We start from the raw sequence: 19,187 nt of genomic DNA, 5'->3' as shown, positions 1-19,187 counted from the left end.
CCTCGGTCATTCCCTAGCCCTCAATTTTTCAAAAATCTGTCTACCTTCTCTTTAAATACTTTCCCGATCCAGCTTCCAGGATTACTTGGGATAGAATTCCTGACATTTGCAATAGGCTGGTAGAAGGGAAAACCTTTTCAAATCAGTTTTAAATGAGTGTCCCCTTATTCTGTCACTGTGTCCCCTAGTTTGAGATTGCCCTGTTATTGGAAGTACTTTCTCAACATCTATTCTGTCAAGATCTTGTATGTTTCAATAAGATCATCCCTCATTTTTAAAAATCTAATGAATAAAAGTTAACCTATTTAACCATTCCTAATATGTCAACCCTTTCACCTTAAGACAGCCTCATGAGTCTATTTTGTACTGTCTCCAATGTCAAAATATCTTTCTTAAATGTGGAGCCAAAAGTATACACAGTAGTCTAATACAGCCTCACCAACATTCTCTACAGTTGTAACAAGATTTCCCTAATTTTAAACTCCAACTTCCCAGTAATAAAGGCCAAAATTCCACCTGCCTTCTTAATCACTTGCTGCACCTGCAGAACCTTCTGTGCTGCAGATACTTTGAGTCTCTCTCCATTTCAGTAAAGCTATGCATTTTGATTTTTCCTACCAGATGCATTATCCTACATTTTCCTAGAAGTTTCCAAGTCATTTATATAGATCGTAAATATTTCAGATCCCAGGTCTGATTGTTGTGACACTTCACTAGTGACGTCTCTCCAACTTGCAAAAGACCCAATCATCCCAATTCCCTGTCTTCTGCTGTGTTAACCAATCCTTAGTTCATTCCAATGTCTTGTCCTCCATACCATGAACTTTTAAATTGTGTGACAACCTTTTATGTGGCACCTTATCAAATTTCTTCTAAGAATCTAAAAGCACCCGACGTACCAGTTCCCCTTTATCAACGTTGCTTGTTATTTCCTGAAAGAATGCTTGTAAATTTGTCAAACATGATTTCCCTTTCGCAAAACCATGTTGACTCTGTCCAATTGCATTAAGCTTTTCTAAATGTCTTGCTATTTCTTCTTTAATAATGGGCTCTAACATTTTTCCAATAACAGATGTGGCGCAGTTTGTGTTAGAGAGTGCACTAAATCTCTGTGTGTACTTCATCTCAAATACAGAAATGTGCTTTAACACATTATGGCAATGTATTCATTTCCATTTTCCTGTTGCCACTGTCGAAGATTACCCAATTAGTAGTGAATTCTGGGAAATTTCATGCTGTGGGCAATTTCATGCTCATGTCTAACAGCAAGATGTATTCGGAATCCTCAGAGTCATTTTATTGAACACTATTACAGCCGAGAGAGAGAAGTCTTTTATTGAACTCTGATCCCAGAGGTGAGAGAAAAATATTCTTAAATCATTGTTCCATGCAGCTTCCTGTTGAGAGAAGACCTTCATCACATTAACCTGGGCTTGATTTAAACACAAGTTTCAAAGGTGAAAAAATCAGTATTTTAAGTCATTGTGTCATCAAGTTCTCTCATGGAACTAGATCTGATCATTTTAACAGTAAATTAGTTGAACTGGTAGCTTCTCAAGGATTGGGGTGCATTTATTGTCCTGACGAATTCTAGCACTAGTCTGTCAGAAGGAGAATAGCTTGACATTGTTGAGCCTGATGTTTTCGAATTCAATGTTCTCTTTCTTGCCAGCCTCCTTTGTGACTCCTCTGTTCTTCCTTCCTCAGTAAAGCAGCTATTGAACACACTGTCATTTACTCTGCATTTCTTAGGGTAAGTGGCCCTACATTTTGGGTGCAATACTTATTGCTATTTGATTAAGATCATAAAGAAAATTGAATTCCTATTCTGCCTGAATTTTTAAAGCTAAAAGCTGCCTTAGAACTGGGCTAAATGTATTATAGACTGGCCTTGGTATGAAATATTGATATATGAGAAATTGTATCATTTGAGATTTCAAAATGATTCAATAAATATAGTTTATTTATTTACCTGCAAAACAGAGGGGGCACTTTTTACAGTAATAATTTGCCCATAAAATATTTTTAAGTATTGGCAGCTGCACATATAGTTTGTTAATAACTACTACAGCGTCTGTTAGGAATAGTTAACTCTTTTTTTACACATCTCTTGTCTAACATGTCTGGAGTGAAATCCAGCGATGGTTCAGCCTCTGTAGATCAGAGCAGGCACATAGGAGGGGACAACAAGTGAAAAACAGGGAATAAGGGTGATAAATAACAAAAAAAGGGAAGATTCAGAAAGAGAGTGAAATAATGACAACGTAAGAAGAGGAAGAATGAGCAAATATAGATTTGATCCTCAAAGAACAGAGTTTGGTAGAGCTGTTGCCTGAACTGTGGAGTAAAATGTTTGAATGTAATTTTGACAGATTGTGGGAAAAGCGAACATTTGCTTTTTCCCATTTTGTTGCTCCTCTTTTAACCTAATCATATGGTTTCAATCTTCCTCTTACTCTCTAAGGATCCTATGTCATGATACTCCTACCCTTCTCTATCCTGAGCTCCGTTAGTATCGCCGAAATTAGTAACTTCAGTCATCAATATCTAGAGCCACATTAATCAGGGAGTGACATCTCAGCACAAAAGAAAACACTGTATACGAGAACAGCGCCAAATCAAAAATACATTAATATGAAAGAAGTTGCAAATAAAGCCTGCAAATGGACCAATTATTTTGTTGTGTGATTAGCTCTTTGTAACCACACAGACTCATCAGTATTCCTGCTATCTGAAGAGCATAATTTTTATTAAATAGCATTCTGACTGAATATTTGATAAAACTTTCATGGCAATTGATAACTGAACTAATGCAAATTAATTTAATTTAGTTTTGATATTTCACTTTTAGATTATTGCTCATGTTCCTCAGATTCTTCCACTCTGCAGTCCTGGGCATTATCCACTGACTGAAAGAGTAAATTTGTAAACCCTTCCTACACATTTGTTAATATCATTTTGCAACTAGCTGTAAAGGAATTTGTGATGCTCTACTTTCTTTTATAAGAAGCTGTAATGACCCTTTGACTTACATCTAATGGAGCTTAAGAGAAGCCTTCTCATAACACTTGAATAAAAATATTAATTTTAAACATATTTTGACTTTCAAATGAATGTTTAATTGTGAGATATTTTTAAGTTTGTACGCGGATGGGTTTATTTTACCTGTTAGGTTTTGTTTCCCAACAAGATATTTATTACATAGCACTCAGATGATATAAAAGATACATTCTGCATTTGACAGCATGTCAAAGAGAGCAGTGTAATGTACACAAGAGCGCTGCCTGACACTGGATGTTTATCTATGTGCTGTTGCATTTTGCAACAATCTATTAATGAAAACCAGGTTTCCTTTACTAGAAAAGGCCCCTGCTCTCTTATGTAGAAAATATATATTTTACAAAAGGCAGCCAGTTCACAGCAGCGTTGGGAAAGGGCTGGCAGGCAGGCTGCCTGGCTACACTCTCAGGCCTGGATTTGTGGCATGAGGTGTGACCCATGTTGTTGTGGAGGGGATGGAAGGAAATCAGAGAGGAGAGAGGGGACAATGCCACAGAATTGAGGGGGCAGACCATTTGTTTGATGATGTGCTGAATATAAACTTATAACTATACATTTTTAGATCAGATGCTTGCCTATGAGTTACAAAGTTGTAATTACATTGAGAAGTTCTGATGATATAATAAAATGGTTTATAAAGATCCAACAGAACCCCTGGGGTTGAAATAGTACAGTCTTAAACTCGGCAACAGGCATCTGCTGCTCTTTATCATGTTTCATCTGACATTTATTTTAAAAAATAAAATTTGTTTTGGTACTTCTTTATTGTAATGTGTGGGGTAGCTAACCATGCCAGATACAGTGTAGAGTACACTTGGGTGAAACGTTAATAAAATAAGTGAGGTAGGAGTTTAAAATACCGTCTTGTACAGCTGGTATCGATAGAATAAAAGAATAAGGGAGAGACAGATTACAAGCAATGTTCCACCATATATTGGAGAACATATGAATTAGAAGCAGGAGTAGGCCACTCTGCTTCTCAGGTCTGCTCTGCCATTCAGTTAGAGGTTGCTGATTTGAACACTTTACATTCCCACATAATCCCATAAATCAATGTATCTATTCCACAGTGTTTAGATTACCAACATGTACTGCCGATAGAATGGCCAGACTAATCTAATATATATGTAGAATGTTAGAGATCCCACAAACTGCTTGATATAATCTACACATATCACAGCATGTGCTATACGCGCAATGTTATATCCTTTATGTATAAACTTATGGAGCAACTTCAGGGCAATGAAATAACCCACAGAGACCAAAGCAACTGAATGCTGCATGAAGTGGAATGCAGAGCTTGCGAAGGCTTTTGAAGGAAGATGCCAGATGGTAGAATGTCCCAGAGTATGGATTTCAAGAAGGTTCTGCAAATAAAGTGGAAGAGTAAAGTGAAAGCGAAGTGATGAAGGCAAATGTCAAAAGGATACAATGCAAATGCAACGAAATAAGGCTGCAGAATGTTGCTTAAGTATGGACCAGCAGTGGCATTGAATGGCTTCTAGATTAGGATAAGAAATTTGGTACTAATACATTGGGTATTATTGGGAAAAATTTATTCTATCCAGGATAGTAGATTGGATATTTAAAGAAAACAGGATGAAGGTGATATATAATTTGTAAAAGGAAGAGCTCCAAAGGTTAACAAAGAGATTATTAGAATGATAAATTCTGCAGCAAAATAAGCATTTCTGAGGCAGTGGATGAACTGGGTACCAAGGCTGTGCATCATTAAGCTCAGTCTAGTCAGCTTGGCAGAGAGAGGACTGAAATATCAAGCTAAGGTATGGTGTTTTGCATAGTAGCTGAAATGGTTGGTGTCAGTTTTGCCAAATTTTAGTTGAAAGAAGCTCCTTTTCTGCTGAGGGCTAGATGTCAGCAAAACGGATGAACAGCAATGTATGATGTAAACTGTGGGATTTATTTTACATTTTGAAATGCTAATTATTGTGAGTTTGGGTTTCTGGTTTTTGAGTTAGTGACTGGTAGGTTTTTTATGTGTCTGCAGTTAATTATTAACTTATAACTATTTCTGTAGAAATGGTAATTTATTTTAATTCAGTTTTTCAGGCCTGGGTTTCGAGCGAATAAGTTTTGTGTGCACCGTAAATGGACTTTTGTTCTTCAGATTTTGTTGTGACCCAACTAGATAAATAATGGGGCATCAAGGTTTGCTAGAGAGTTCTGGAACTTTACTTTTACGCTGAAGACAAGCACCCTTAGCAAAGAGAGAAAGACTTTTACTGACAATTGTAACTTGGGGTGAAGCAGCCCTGTGAAGTCCTTGATATAGAATAGTTGTGCACAAAACTGTTCCTGAGAAGGAAGCACAAAAAATAAAGTATGTTACCTTGGAGTGTAAAGTTATTGTTAGTCCCAGACCAGAGGTGTTGGAATAAAACCCTGAAAGGACTATTTTAAAGCCTGTTAAAACAAAAACAAATTAAAATATGATCTATCAAGGCAGGCTCCTGCCTGAGATCTCACTTGTGCAGCAATGACATCAGTTGGGGCCATAACAAGTGGTTGTGGAGAAACACAAGATACAAGCAGAGAGTTGAAGCTAAGCATCATCAGCAAACACAGAAGGCACAGAAGTTGAGCATAAACAAGAGAGATGGCGGAAGAAATTGAACTTATCAATAATATTAAATTCTGTCAAAAGGCCAAGAAGACAAAGAAGTATTATAGACTGATATTAGCATATTAAAAGACTTTGACTATGAAAGTAGTAGTGCCGAGGACAGGGCAGGCAACTGAATTGAAGAAATTTGAAAACAAATTAATGAGAGCAGGGGTCACAAAGCAGGGTGTGAAGGACACAACTGAGCATTTAAAAGAAAGAGGAGATTGGTGATTGGTGATTGGCTGGAATGGAAGGATTCAGGATGAGTGCATTGTTGTTATAGTCTGGAAGAGTGAATAAGACAACCTGAAAAGGAAAAGCGGTGTGCGGTGACCTAGGAAAGAGTTGAGGGATTAGGTTACATGAGTGTGGAACAGATGGTGTCAGTTTTTGGGGGAGATGGGGAAGTTGTAGAGAAAGTTACTGTTACTGCTGTTGAAGATGAAAGTAGACAAGGTGTGGAACAGAGACAAGTGGTCAGAAATGTTGGTTAGTTGGCAAGAAGTGAGGCCTGGGATTGTCCTTTACCTCTTCCTCATCCACCAGAAAAATGCAGGAGTTACAAAGAAGTTGAAGTAGGGAAAAGAAGGACTTGCTTAGATGATAAAGCAAGATTATCAGTGAACAATTGTCATTTTATGGCACTCAGTTTTAAATGACACACATGGTGGGTGCACTATATGTTACATTATACCATGTATTCCATATTGGCCTTTAAATAATATTCCTTGCAAATTTTTTTTACGATGTAGAATTATTATGCATTGGCATTGTCTATGAAGTTTTAAAGTAATGGGAAAATTGATAAAGAGTTCATGACTGGTAGATTTATGAAGATGTTCAATGCTGTACTTACTGACTAAATAGCTTTGGCTCTCTTCCTTCTTAACAGCTCATAATTGCAGTTTAATTTCACTGAAAAGCAGCTTCAATGATTTAAACATACTTTTCAGTGGAATCTGGATAGGAAGCCCTGTCTACAGTTCCATGTTAGTACATTGCTGTATATTTTGAGATTTGTTTTTGATATGGAATTGGCTGCTAGTTATATTAACTGTAGTATCTCCTTCACTGATCCGTCGCAAGTTTATGCTGGAGTCTGTAAAAATAAATTATTGCTGTATTTTGTTATTTCATCTGTGTTTTTCTTGCTAAGGTTTGCTTCTTAACTTAATGTACTAATCTGTGGTACTGTGTCTGAGCTTTGCTGAATACACAGTAGTTGGCAGATGCCAAAGCTACGAGATGGACGATTCAAAGATTGGAAAAATGACACTGTGGATTTTATCCTTGAATCAGACAACATGACTGACACAGCCATTTTAAGGCACAATAGGAGGCCATTTGGTCCACAGTGCCTGTGCTAACTCTTGGAAAGAGTCATCCAATTAGCCCCATTTCCCTGTCTCTGCCTCATATGGCTGATATTTTCTCCTGATAAAGGATTTATCCAATTTCATTTGAAAGTTGTTGTTGAATCTGCTTCCACTAACCTCTCATGCAGTGCAGTTTTCATATTTCCTTTGCCAAAGTGTTTGGTACCCATCATAGAAACTTTGTCAGTAAAACACATTGAAGTTAAGACAGTGCATTTAAAGAATGGTGGACTTTGATTTTGGCTCAAAGCTTGCATGTCAGGTTTTTCTTTGCTTTGATTGTGGTACAGATTGAGACGCAATTGAATCCCAAAAGTGAACAAAAAGCTTTCTCAATTGATTCCAACTCTCAAGCCAAAAATGGATATCTGAGAATCAATTTCTTTTATCTTGTCCTTTCCTGAAGATGTTGACTCTTCTGCTCCTCACAGATATCTTGCTAAGGTTATTGTTTTTAAAAAACAAGTCAGAATACTGATATACTGTGTAGCACCGCAGCTGACTTTTGTCTTACTCTTCCCTGACATTCATACATACATATCCCAGCAGGAACTATTCAATCAACATCAGAAATAGGAACTAAATTGGATTTCCTTGTCCTTGCCTTCCATGTTTCAAGCACCCTGAGATCAACTACTGACTTCTTACTTGGATCAGACTCAGGTTAATTTATTCATTACCAGCTCCACGTTCAACCTGGAGCTGTCCTAATCTGCACAATTTTATTACATATCCCCTTCACCAAGTGAACTATGAGGTGTAATGATTGTAATGAAGTCATCCAGGTGGATCTCATAGAATATGAGTTCCCTGATTGGAGCTGTCAATCTGGTCCAATCAGGGAATCCTGGCTGACAGTTATAAACAGGAGTGTCAGAGGTTCTGCTCACTCAGAGAGCTGGCTGTGAGGAAGCCGGACCAGTGCCAAATACTATGCACATGTGAAAAAAGGTGACTTGGTGACAGGATACAGATGGCCTCTGTGGAGTTATTTCAATGGTAATGAGAGAAAAACACACATCTGAAGAAATTTTCTTGCAACAGGCATCTTGGAGTTGGGGTAAGCTTTTTTTCTGGCATCATGCTGTTATTTGGGAAGCTTGACTCGTTTGAACCTACCTTTGAAGACTGAGTCCAGTACATGGAAAGAATGTGTCATTTTTTCAGGCAAATGACATTGGGGCAGATGAGAAGCAATGAGTAATTCTCCTAATAGTCTGTGCATGCCCTAAGTGCGCATAGGGCACTTAGGTCAAATAGCAAATGTGGATGCATTGAGCTGCCTCCCATTGGCAGATACACCACCAGACATATCGCCACTTGAAGAGTCCATAATGGTTTTACATTTTCTGGTCACACTTCCAGTCACAGTTGACAATATCAGAGTTTGGATGCAGTAGGATCCCATCCCGGCAAAACTGAAACAGCTGGCGGTGACTGGGAAAACCAATGGGCCATCAGAACCAGATTTGAAACAGTTTTGAACCTGGAGAGATCAGATTACAGTAGAGGGGGGTATATTATCATGGGAATCAAAAGTAATTGTCTTGAGGAAAGGTTTCCACCAGATCCATCAGGGTCATCCAAGGATTTCCAAACTGAAGATGTTGATGGGAGGTTACATTTGGCGGCCAGGCCTGGATGGAGACATAGCTGCATTGCTCAGACAGTGCCCAGAGTGCCAACAAGGATAACATTGTTTTATTCATTCAGAGGATGAGGCAGCATTTATTGCCCATCCCTAATTGCCCAGAGGGCAATTATGAGTCAACCACATTGCAGTGGGGTTGGAGTCACATATAGGCCAGACCAGGTCAGGATGGCAGTTTCCTTCCCTAAAGAACATTACTGAACCAGATGGGTTTTTCCAACAATTAGCAATAGATTTATGGTCATTATTAGATTCTTAATTCCAGATATTTATTGAATTCAAATTCCACGATCTACCATAGTGGGATTTGAACCCAGATCCCCAGATTAACAGCCCAGTGGTAATACCACTAGGCCATTGCCTACTGCTAGCAGTTTCTCCCATATTCATGGGAATGGCCGGTAAAACTCTGGACTCAGTTACACATCAACTATGCAGGTTTTTCAGAAGATTGAGGGGGGATCTTATAGAAACATATAAAATTATGAAGGGAATAGATAAGATAGAAGTAGAGAGGATGTTTCCACTGGCAGGTGAAGCTAGGACAAGAGGGCATAGCCTCAAGATTAGAGGGAGCAGATTTAGGACTGAATTGAGAAGGAACTTCTTCACCCAGAGGGTTGTTAATCTATGGAATTCCTTGCCCAGTGGAGTAGTTGACGCTACTTCAGTAAACGTTTTTAAAGATAAGGTAGATTTTTTTTGAACAATAAAGGAATTAAGGGATACGGTGAGAACGCGGGTAAGTGGATCTGAGTCCACGAAAAGATCAGCCCTGATCTTATTGAATGGCGGAGCAGGCTCGAAGGGCCGGACAGCCTACTCCTGCTCCTAGCTCTTATGTTCTTATGTTCTTATATTCTTATATACAAAGTTGCTGGTCATGCATTGAGTTCATTCATCAAACACAGGAATGATGATAGAAAAGCTACTCGCATCTTTTGCAGTACATGGACTCCCGGAAGTGTTGATTGCAGATAATGGGCCATTGTATATCAGCAGGGAATTCAAGTATTTCCTAAAATTGAATGGTATTCGACAGATAGGGACAGCTCCATATCATCCATTATCCACCGGTCTGGTACAAACAGCAGTCCAAACTTTGAAGGCACACTTAAAGAAACAGCCTACAGCTTCACGAGATACCAAACTGTCCTGGTTCCTATTTGATTATCGGACTACCCGTCATGAAACTACAGGGATAGCACCAGCAGAGTTGAGAATGGGTTTATGCGTTGAAGATACCTTGGAATCTGAGATGGATATGACAGATATCACCACCTCGATACCTTTGCTACTTGAAGAGGAGAATGAATTTCTTCCGAGATGCTCTGAGAGCAAGAGGTGAGCTACTGTGTGTTACACACCGCCCGTATCAGGGGCAGAGCTGGAGGAACCTGACCCAGTGCTAAAGTGCTCCCGGAGGAGCTATGAGCCTCTCTGCTCCTATGATGCTGCTTGGCCTGCTGTGTTCATCCAGCCCTGCACCTTGTTGTCTCTTGTTACAAAAATAAAGAACCAGCCAATGTCCTCAGACTCAGAGGGGGAGGGATGTGGTGATTGTTACGAGGTCAGCCAGGTGGCCCTCATAGAATGTGAGTTCCCTGATTGGGGCTGTTAACCTGGTCACTTCAGAGAGCTCTGGCTGACAGATAAGTACTTCAGTACCAGACATCCTGTTCAGTCTGAGATCTGGCTCTGAGGGAGTTGTATCAGTGTCAAGGACGTTCCACATGCAAATAAAGTGCGACCTTGGTGATGGGATATCAATGAAGTTGTTTCGTTAGGGAATGCAGAAGAATCATTTTCGTCCATGGCATTGATTTATTTTCTTTGTTCCTGTGGTAATGGTTTCTCCAAAGTTGATTTGGGGATGAGCTGCTATTGGTCTTCCAGCTTTGAAAACCCATCCGCTGTCCTTTTTGGAGTTTTTAAAAAACTCATTGATGGGATGTGGGCATCACTGGCTAGGACTAATTGTCTAAAGGTCAGTTAAGGGTCAACCACATTGCTGTGGGTCTGGAGTCATATGTAGGCCAGACCAGGTAAGGATGGCAGTTTCCTTCCCTAAAGGACATTAGTGAACAAGATGGGTTTTTCCTGACAATTGACAATGGATTCACAGTCATCATTAGACTCTTCATTCCAGACTTTTTTTTATTGAATTCAATCCGCCATGGCAGAATTCAAACCTGGGTATCCAGAAAATTGGCTGAATTTCTGGATTAACAGTCCAGCCGTTGCCTCCCCTTTTATCTGTGAGTGACCAATGAGATCACAAATTTAACAATCCAGACAAAATTAATCTCAGGTGTTTTCTCCTGAGACCATTTGGTGTTAGGACCTGCATTTGATCCAATCACTGGGGTTTCAAACCAACTGCAAATTCCTACCTCAGGTACAGTGGAACTGAAGGGACAACACCATTACTGTTTTCTGAAATAGATCCAGGCATTAAAGCTTGCTCAAAGATAGAGGTCAAGGTACTTTATGTTGGATTTGATTTAACAAGATCATTTAAAGTATAAATCAGACAGACATATTGTCCTCCACATAGATGGTAATAAAAGTGATAAACATTTCCATTTTGGAGCCCTTTTGTTTACAGTTCCTAATTAGCTCCTGCACTGCTGCCCCACAGCAATACTCTATATAGCTCGGTGTAAGTGAAATCTTCATTGTCTTTAGACGTTCTTCCATTCGAGATAAACACAGGTCTCATTTCCAAATATCTTTTTGATTACAATTTAAGTTCCTTCAAGACAAAACAAATTTCTAAACATGCTTTAATTTAAAAATAATAAATAGAATATTGTTTATTTGGACATATGGAGCCTGCATTAGCTTTGTGCCTTGCTCATCCCTGGGAAATGGAGGCAGGACCTCTTGTGGACCCCATGAATCCTGCACTGTGTCACCCCCCTGAGCTGGGTGCTCTCTGTCCTCCATTGGGGTTTGCTATTGGTCCAGCTCCTCCCGCATTCAGCTTCTTAGCCAATAGTGAACTGAAGTCGGCAGCTACGCAATCTGATTACCGTGTCATAATTTCATGATATCTCACTTGTTTTTCTATGTTAAGGTAGGGAGCTGAATATTAATGAAGCACATTGTAATGTTTAGCCATCTGTAATCCCTCTTAATCAGTAACTCACTGTTCATTGGTGAGGGGCTTGCCTTGCTGCTGTGAAATAATATCAAAGATGTAACGAATTGCTCCCAACAGCAGGAAGGCCTTGCTGGACTCCTGGTCTGATTCTGCCTCAAATCTCCACATTGCTCATCCTTCTAAGATTCTGCTTGTAATAATTAAATTGACAGCACGTACCAATGTACTCATGTACATCTGTTTAGGAGGAATTTTTATCTTTGTGTACTGTCTCAAGGTCATTATGCTTTTAAGGTCACCACTGTAATATAGCATGTGACCTGAGGATATAAAAATCTCGAACTCTATTTTGCTTTGGATCACTGGAAGCATGACACTCAACTGGAACATTCTCCTCCATTTTGACCAAACGGTTTAACATAAGCCTGGGATGCTTAAGGAGTGTACTGTTTCCAAATAGTATTGCATTGCAACAAGGTGCAGAGCTGGATGAACACAGCAGGCCAAGCAGCATCATAGGAGCAGAAAGGCTGACGTTTCGGGCCTAGACCCTTCATCAAAATGTCTTTTGGATTTTTCAATATGACAATATCCACTCCCAATTACATATGTACTGGAAGATAACATCAGTGTTGCTGCATCAGGTAAAACACCCTCTTGGAGGGAATTCCGCAGCAGGTCCTGTATCCAAACGTACCTTGCTAGATCTCTGAAAGCCCGCCCCATCCCAGATTCTACAGAGGTTGCTAGAAAATACAGCACAGTCTTCATTCTAAGTACAAAGAGTACATAACCTCAGTTGGGGATATTGGTCCAACATAGGACAACGAATCCACAATCCCATCTCCTGGATGAGTACATCTTGGAAATGGGAAGGGAAATATTTCTTTACTCCAAAACAGGACTTTTTTTCCCCCTCTGGTCTGATAATCATAGAACTACATTCATGTCAAGTAAGTGAGACATTATTTGTTTTTTAAATGCAGTGTTTTTTTATAAAGCACACATTGTCATTTCAAGCCAAGCTTTGCTTTGCTTAATAAAACAGAACTGCACAGACCAATATATTGTCACCTCACTAGGCGAATGCTTTGAGAGATTCCCTTGACACGAACTAGCACTGTGATAAATCAGTCTGAAAGCTGCATAATAATTAACCTAATATAGTAAAAACAGAATTTATGGAAAGTTAACTGGATGCTTTTGGTAAAGGATTTTCCAGGGCATGCTTTGTAAAACAATCCCACTTAAATTAAAGAAAAACCTTGTGAAGGAACTGAGCGGTGATCAGGGTCTCACTGTGCCCAGTGATAGGAAACTGAAAATGAGTTACGTGCCAAATAGCAGATTGCTGAGTGTAGAACAACTAAGGATTATAGTGGAAATAAACCTGCTGAAAGTTAGAAAGATAACAAAGCGATCTTTAGGGAAAGGAGGAAGGAAAAGCACAATATGTTTTGCAGAATTTTGCTGCTCAGCACAAAATATACCCATTCAGGGCTCATTGGTTGCGAATTACATGCAGGAAGTTACGCTAAATGCAGCTTTGATTACATGGCAGCAAAATTAAACGATTATTAAAATTATACAATTATTTAAGTATTCTCAAAGCCACAAATGGATCTTTCACACGTCTGAACTCTGTCTGAACTATGTAAGGATTTGGTATTTTGTGGTCTCAAGGTTGGTTTTGCCAAGTCGAGTTGATAAAATGTTTTCAGTCAGAAGTTTCAACTGGGGTATTTACTAAACTGCGTTGAATTGGTAGTGTTAGTGAGGCAAACGTTGTAGAAAAGAATTAGGATATTAGTTTTTAATATGGTAGCAATGAGATATAATTAGCAGTGCAGTGATGATCGACAAGATGCACGGGAGGCAATGGCCTAGTGGTATTATCGCTGGATTGTTAATCCAGAGACCCAGATAATGTTCTGGGGACCTGGGTTTGAATCCTGCCATGGCAGATGGTGGAATTTGAATTCAATAAAATATCTGGAATTAAGAATCTAATGATGACCATGAATCCATTGCTGATTGTTGAAAAAACCCATCTGGTTCACTAATGTCCTTCAGAGAAGGAAACTGCCATCCTTACCTCATCTGGTCTACATGTGACTCCACACACACAGCAATGTGGTTGACTCTTAACTGCTTTCTGGGCAATTGGGGATGGACAATAAATGCTGCCTGGCCAGCGACGCCCACATCCCATGAATGAACAAAGAAAAACAAAACAAGCAAGCATTTGCTGTGTATCATTTGGGCACAGACTGTGAATGTAAAAGAAACTATATGAAGGTAACGCTTGATTTTTCTGCGGTTTATTTACACGATTATCCATTAGGGGACATGGGTGTCTGATGCCAATGAGTCTAGTGGCTATAAAACACCAGATGTTCTCCTTGCCTATTGGAGAATTTCTCCTTTCATAAATCAAAAACAAAACAGACTGCATAGATCACAAAGTTACTTTAAGACTATATGGCTCTACTTCCCACCTCGAGGTTCATTTAATTTTCTTTTTTAGCTGAGAAAATTGGCAGTTTCTGATGGAAGACAGTTTAATTTGTATTCTCCAATTCTTGCATTCAGGTGTGATGAGGTTTAAAGTAATGAACAACTCATTTGCAAATCTATGTAAGTTAAGCACACTACACTTTCACCTGACTACTACGCTTTACTTTTGACAAATAACTTACATCTTTATTTGCTACTTTACCAGCTTCTCAGATTATCCAAAATACTTAAATCACACAGCACAGAAGGAGACCATTCAGCCCATTACCACTGTCTTTGCCTGCCATGAAAGAGCTGCACAATTAATTCCGTTCCTTCCCTCTTTAGTCACAGCTCCACAAATTTCTTTCTTCAAACATATATATCCAATTCCCTTTTGGATGTTATCACCACCCTATCAGGCAGTGCATTTCAGATTATGCTCGCTAGCAAAAGATTTATCCTCATCTCCCTTCCTGATCTTTTTTTCAATTCTTTTAAATCTGTATCCTTTGGTTGTTGATCTTCCTGCCAATTGTATGAGTTTGTCTTTATTTACACTCTTGAATCTTCAGTGGAGCGTAGTGTCATGAACATTGAACATTTCCACAACTTGGTCAGGGAATTGAATGAATGCAGCTCATTTAGATCCTTAGTTTTTAACTTGTAATGATTCAAGTTAGAGCAGATCAATAGGGAACTTCTGTCCAATCAAGTTCATAGTTAGCTTATTTCAAACCATTTAGAGATTCCTTAAGGATAGAAAGATAAAAATGGCAGATATCAAGATTTAGGTGAGTCCAAAGACAAAAATAATATAGTAGAACGTCTCTAAGTCTCTGTGGTACATCACTGGAGGCTCATTGCTTGAGTTCTTGCTGAAATGAAAAGGTCAACACTTGAAGTCAGATCCAGCAGCTCTGAAGGCTTTTTTTCTCAAATAGTTGCAGTTTTCTTCCACAGAAAGATTCAGCATAAAGAGAGAGGAGACTTATGGTTTCTGTTTATTCAGACATTGTTTATTTAGCCACCCAGAATACACTCTATTGCAGACCATTAACTATTTCTCTTTAGAGAGGGTTTCCTTCCAAATGGTTCAGGTTGGGATTGCCTTTTGACAGTACGCTTGTCCATTTGATCATTCTTAGCTGGTAGAATAAGATGGCCAATATTAACAAGTGACCTTTGCAAAAAGCTAAATCATGTTTCACATGAGGCTTCTGGTATTCCAGAAGCAATCCTTCTACTGAGGCTCTGAAGCTCTTATTCTGTGGCTATGTATGCTGTCACATTGAGTCATTGATGAAACTGCCTAATCTGTTGGATGAGAGCCTTTGAATGTCTGGGTGTGTCACTCAGTAATCCATTCTGCGTATGTTGTTGTTCATCAGGTGACTTGTAGCAGCCATGTTTTTAGTTTTCTGTGTCCAGTTACAGTCAGGTTAACCTTTTCATTATAAAAAATGGTCACTTTTAATCATGCTTTTTCCAAATTTCAGCAGGTAATAACTAGGTCATTGTGACAGTAATTACTGTTCATAGAATCTCTACAGTGCAGAAGCAGGCCGTTTAGCCCATCCATTCCACACTGATCCTCTGAAGAGCACCCCACCCAGACACACTCCCTAACCTGGACACTATGGGCAATGTAGCATAGCCAGTCCACCTATCCTACACATCTCTGGACTGTGGGAGGAAACCTGGAGCATCCAGAGGAAACCCACGCAGACACTGGGAGAATGTGCAAACTCCACACAGACAGTCACCCGAGGCTGGAATCAAACCCGGGTCTCTGGTGCTGTTAGGCATCAGTGCTAATCACTGAGCCACCATGCTGCCCTAAATTGCTGGAAATTGTTATGTAGGGAAAAAAATTCGTGCACTATATGAATACTAAAACAGCTATTCTGTTTGAGGAATGACTGATTACTCTGTTTTTGATAGTTTCTGTTGAGGAAGGATGTATCTAGGAAGAAAACCTCTCTCCAAGAGGGGTGCCTATTGTGCTGTTTTAATCCATCTAGACAGGACTTCAATTTCATATCTCATCTAAAAGATTGTACTTTTTAAAAATGAAGTATTCCCTCAGTATGAACTGAACTGCCAGCCAAGAATATGTGCAAAAATTTGAGAGCAGGTCTTGAACCTATAACATTCTGACTGAACAAGAGACACTGAGTGAAGTTACCATTATAAATATATAAAGCCGACATTCACAAACTCTGGGTAGTGTCCCAGGCTAACAAACCATTCTACAGGCTATTAAACTTTTATGTATTAGGTGCCCAGATCAGCACATACCTGTTCTTTTTCCAATTGTAACCTTACAAAAAATGTTAATGAATGGATTATGAGATGGTTACACTTCTTACTATTGATGCAGATGAACTCCTGTGAGGAGAGCATCCAAACTATTTAACTGAGCTGTTAGAGAGACATCTTTCATTTCAACTGTTTGAGTTGATTCATACTTGGAATTCAAAAGTCAATGTGTGAGTAATGGCACTATTAGTTTTCAGGAATGCAGTCTTTAATGTATCATAAAAAATGTACCACATAAACACAGTGGCTACAAGGGCAGGTCAGAGGCTAGGAATACTGCAGCGAGTAACTCACCACCTGGCTCCTCAAAGCCTGTCCCCCATCTACGGGGAAGTAAACACGTGGCTAAAAGAGTGTTGTGGGAAAGAGGCATAGGGCGCTGGCATCAGTTGTGGGACAGGAGGGATCTATACTGCTGGGATGGACTCCACCTGAACAGGGCCGGGTCCAGTGTTCTGGCGAAAAGGGTAAATAGGGTGGTTAGTAGGACTTTAAACTAGTAGGTAGGGGGAAGGGAGAAGTGAGTGTAGAAGGAGAATAACAATTAATGTAAGGCAAAGCAGCAGGTTAGCAGGTGACGAGGAAGCTTCAACTCCATTGAAATTTAGGAAAAAAGTTAAAGGGAAGGAGAACTCAAGAGCTGCTAGTAATGGAGGTAATAGGACCCAAAAAGAAGGTGCAAAAACTGGCATAAGGGCACTTTATCTGAATGCACGGAGCATTCGAAACAAGGTGGATGAGTTGACAGTGCAAATCATGGCAAATGCGTATGATTTAGTGGCCATTACAGAGACATGGTTACAGGATGGTCATGACTGGGAGTTAAATATCCAGAGGTATCAAACTGTTCGGAAGGACAGACAGGAAGGTAAGGGAGGTGGTGTTGCTCTGATTTTTAAGGATGATATCAGGGTAGTAGTGAGAGATGATATAGGTTCTACTGAACAAAACGTTGAATCCATTTGGGTGGAAATTAGGAATAGCAGGGAGAAGAAGTCACTGATAGGTGTGGTCTATAGGCCACCAAATAATGACATCGTGGTGAGGCGGGCAATAAACATAGAAATAGCTAATGCATGTAAAAATGGTACAGCAATTATCATGGGGGATTTTAATCTACATATCGATTGGTCAAACCAGGTCGGTCATGGCAGCCTTGAGGAGGGGCTCATAGAATGCATCCGCGATAATTTCCTTGAACAATATGTAATGGAACCTACGAGGGAGCAAGCTATCCTAGATATAGTCCTGTGCAATGAGACAGGAATAATTAATAATCTCACAGTTAGGGATCCTCTCGGAAGGAGTGATCACAGTATGGTCGAATTTAAAATACAGATGAAGCGTGAGAAGGTTAAATCCAGTACCAATGTCCTGTGCTTAAACAAAGGAGACGATGAAGGAATGAGAAAGGAGTTAGCTAAGGTAGAATGGGAGCAAAAACTTTATGGAGGGTCAATTGAGGAACAGTGGAGGACTTTCAAAACAATTTTTCACAGTGCTCAGCAGAAGTATATTCCAGTGATAAGGAAGAACTGTAGGAAAAGAGAGATCCAGCCATGGATGTCTAAGGAAATAAAGGAAAGTATCAGATTGAAAAAAAACACATACAAAAAAGCAAAGAATAGTGGGAAACTAATAGACTGGGAAATCTTTAAAGGCCAACAGAAAGCCACAAAAAAAGTTATAAAGAAAAGTAAGATAGACTATGAGAGTAAACTAGCTCAGAATATAAAAACAGGCAGCAAAAGTTTCTATAAATATGTAAATCATAAGAGTGGTGAAGGTAAACATTGGTCCTTTAGAGGATGAGAAGGCCAATTTAATAACTGGGAATGAGGAAATAGCCGAGACATTAAACAGTTATTTCGTGTTGGTCTTCACAGTGGAAGACACAAATAACATGCCGAAAACTAATGGCAAGAAGGTTATAGCAGGTGAGGACCTAGAAACTATCATTATCACTAAGGAGGCAGTGCTGGGCAAGCTAATGGGGCTAAAGGTAGACAAGTCTCCTGGCCCTGGTGAAATGCATCCCAGGGTACTAAAAGAGGTGATGGGGGAAATAGCAAATGCACTAGTAATTATTTACCAAAACTCACTGGACTCTGGGGTGGTTCCCGCAGATTGGAAAACAGCCAATGTGATGCCACTGTTTAAAAAAGTAGACAAAAAGCAGGTAACTATAGGCCAGTTAGTTTAACTTGAGTAGTGGGGAAAATGCTTGAATTGATCATTAAGGAAGAAATAGCAAGACATCTGGATATAAGTTGTCCCGTTGGGAACACCCAGCATGGGTTCATGAAGGGTAGGTCATGTTTAACTAATTTGGTGGAATTCTTTGAGGACATTACTTACATGTTGGACAATGGGGAACCTGTGGATGTGGTGTATCTGGATTTCCAGAAAACATTTGACAAGGTGCCACACCAAAGGCCGCTACATAAGATAAAGTTGCATGGTATTACAGGTAATGTATTGGCATGGATAGAGGATTGGTTGACCAGTAGAAAGCAAAGAGTAGGGGTAAATGGGTGTTTTTCTGGTTGG

The 19,187-nt window shown here is 39.5% G+C and overlaps 1 protein-coding gene across 1 annotated transcript in view; it reads left to right on the top strand.

The window, feature by feature from the left end:
• The window catches only part of LOC125484695 (histone-lysine N-methyltransferase MECOM-like), a 438,400-nt gene that overhangs the window by 74,812 nt on the left and 344,401 nt on the right, over nucleotides 1–19,187 (top strand). The window lies entirely within an intron of this gene.

This window comes from Rhincodon typus, chromosome 13 (genome assembly GCF_021869965.1).
Source record: "Rhincodon typus isolate 14 chromosome 13, sRhiTyp1.1, whole genome shotgun sequence".
Lineage (NCBI taxonomy): Eukaryota > Metazoa > Chordata > Chondrichthyes > Orectolobiformes > Rhincodontidae > Rhincodon > Rhincodon typus.
Note: the sequence above shows the minus strand (reverse complement) of the source record. Positions and strands in the feature narration are given on the sequence as shown.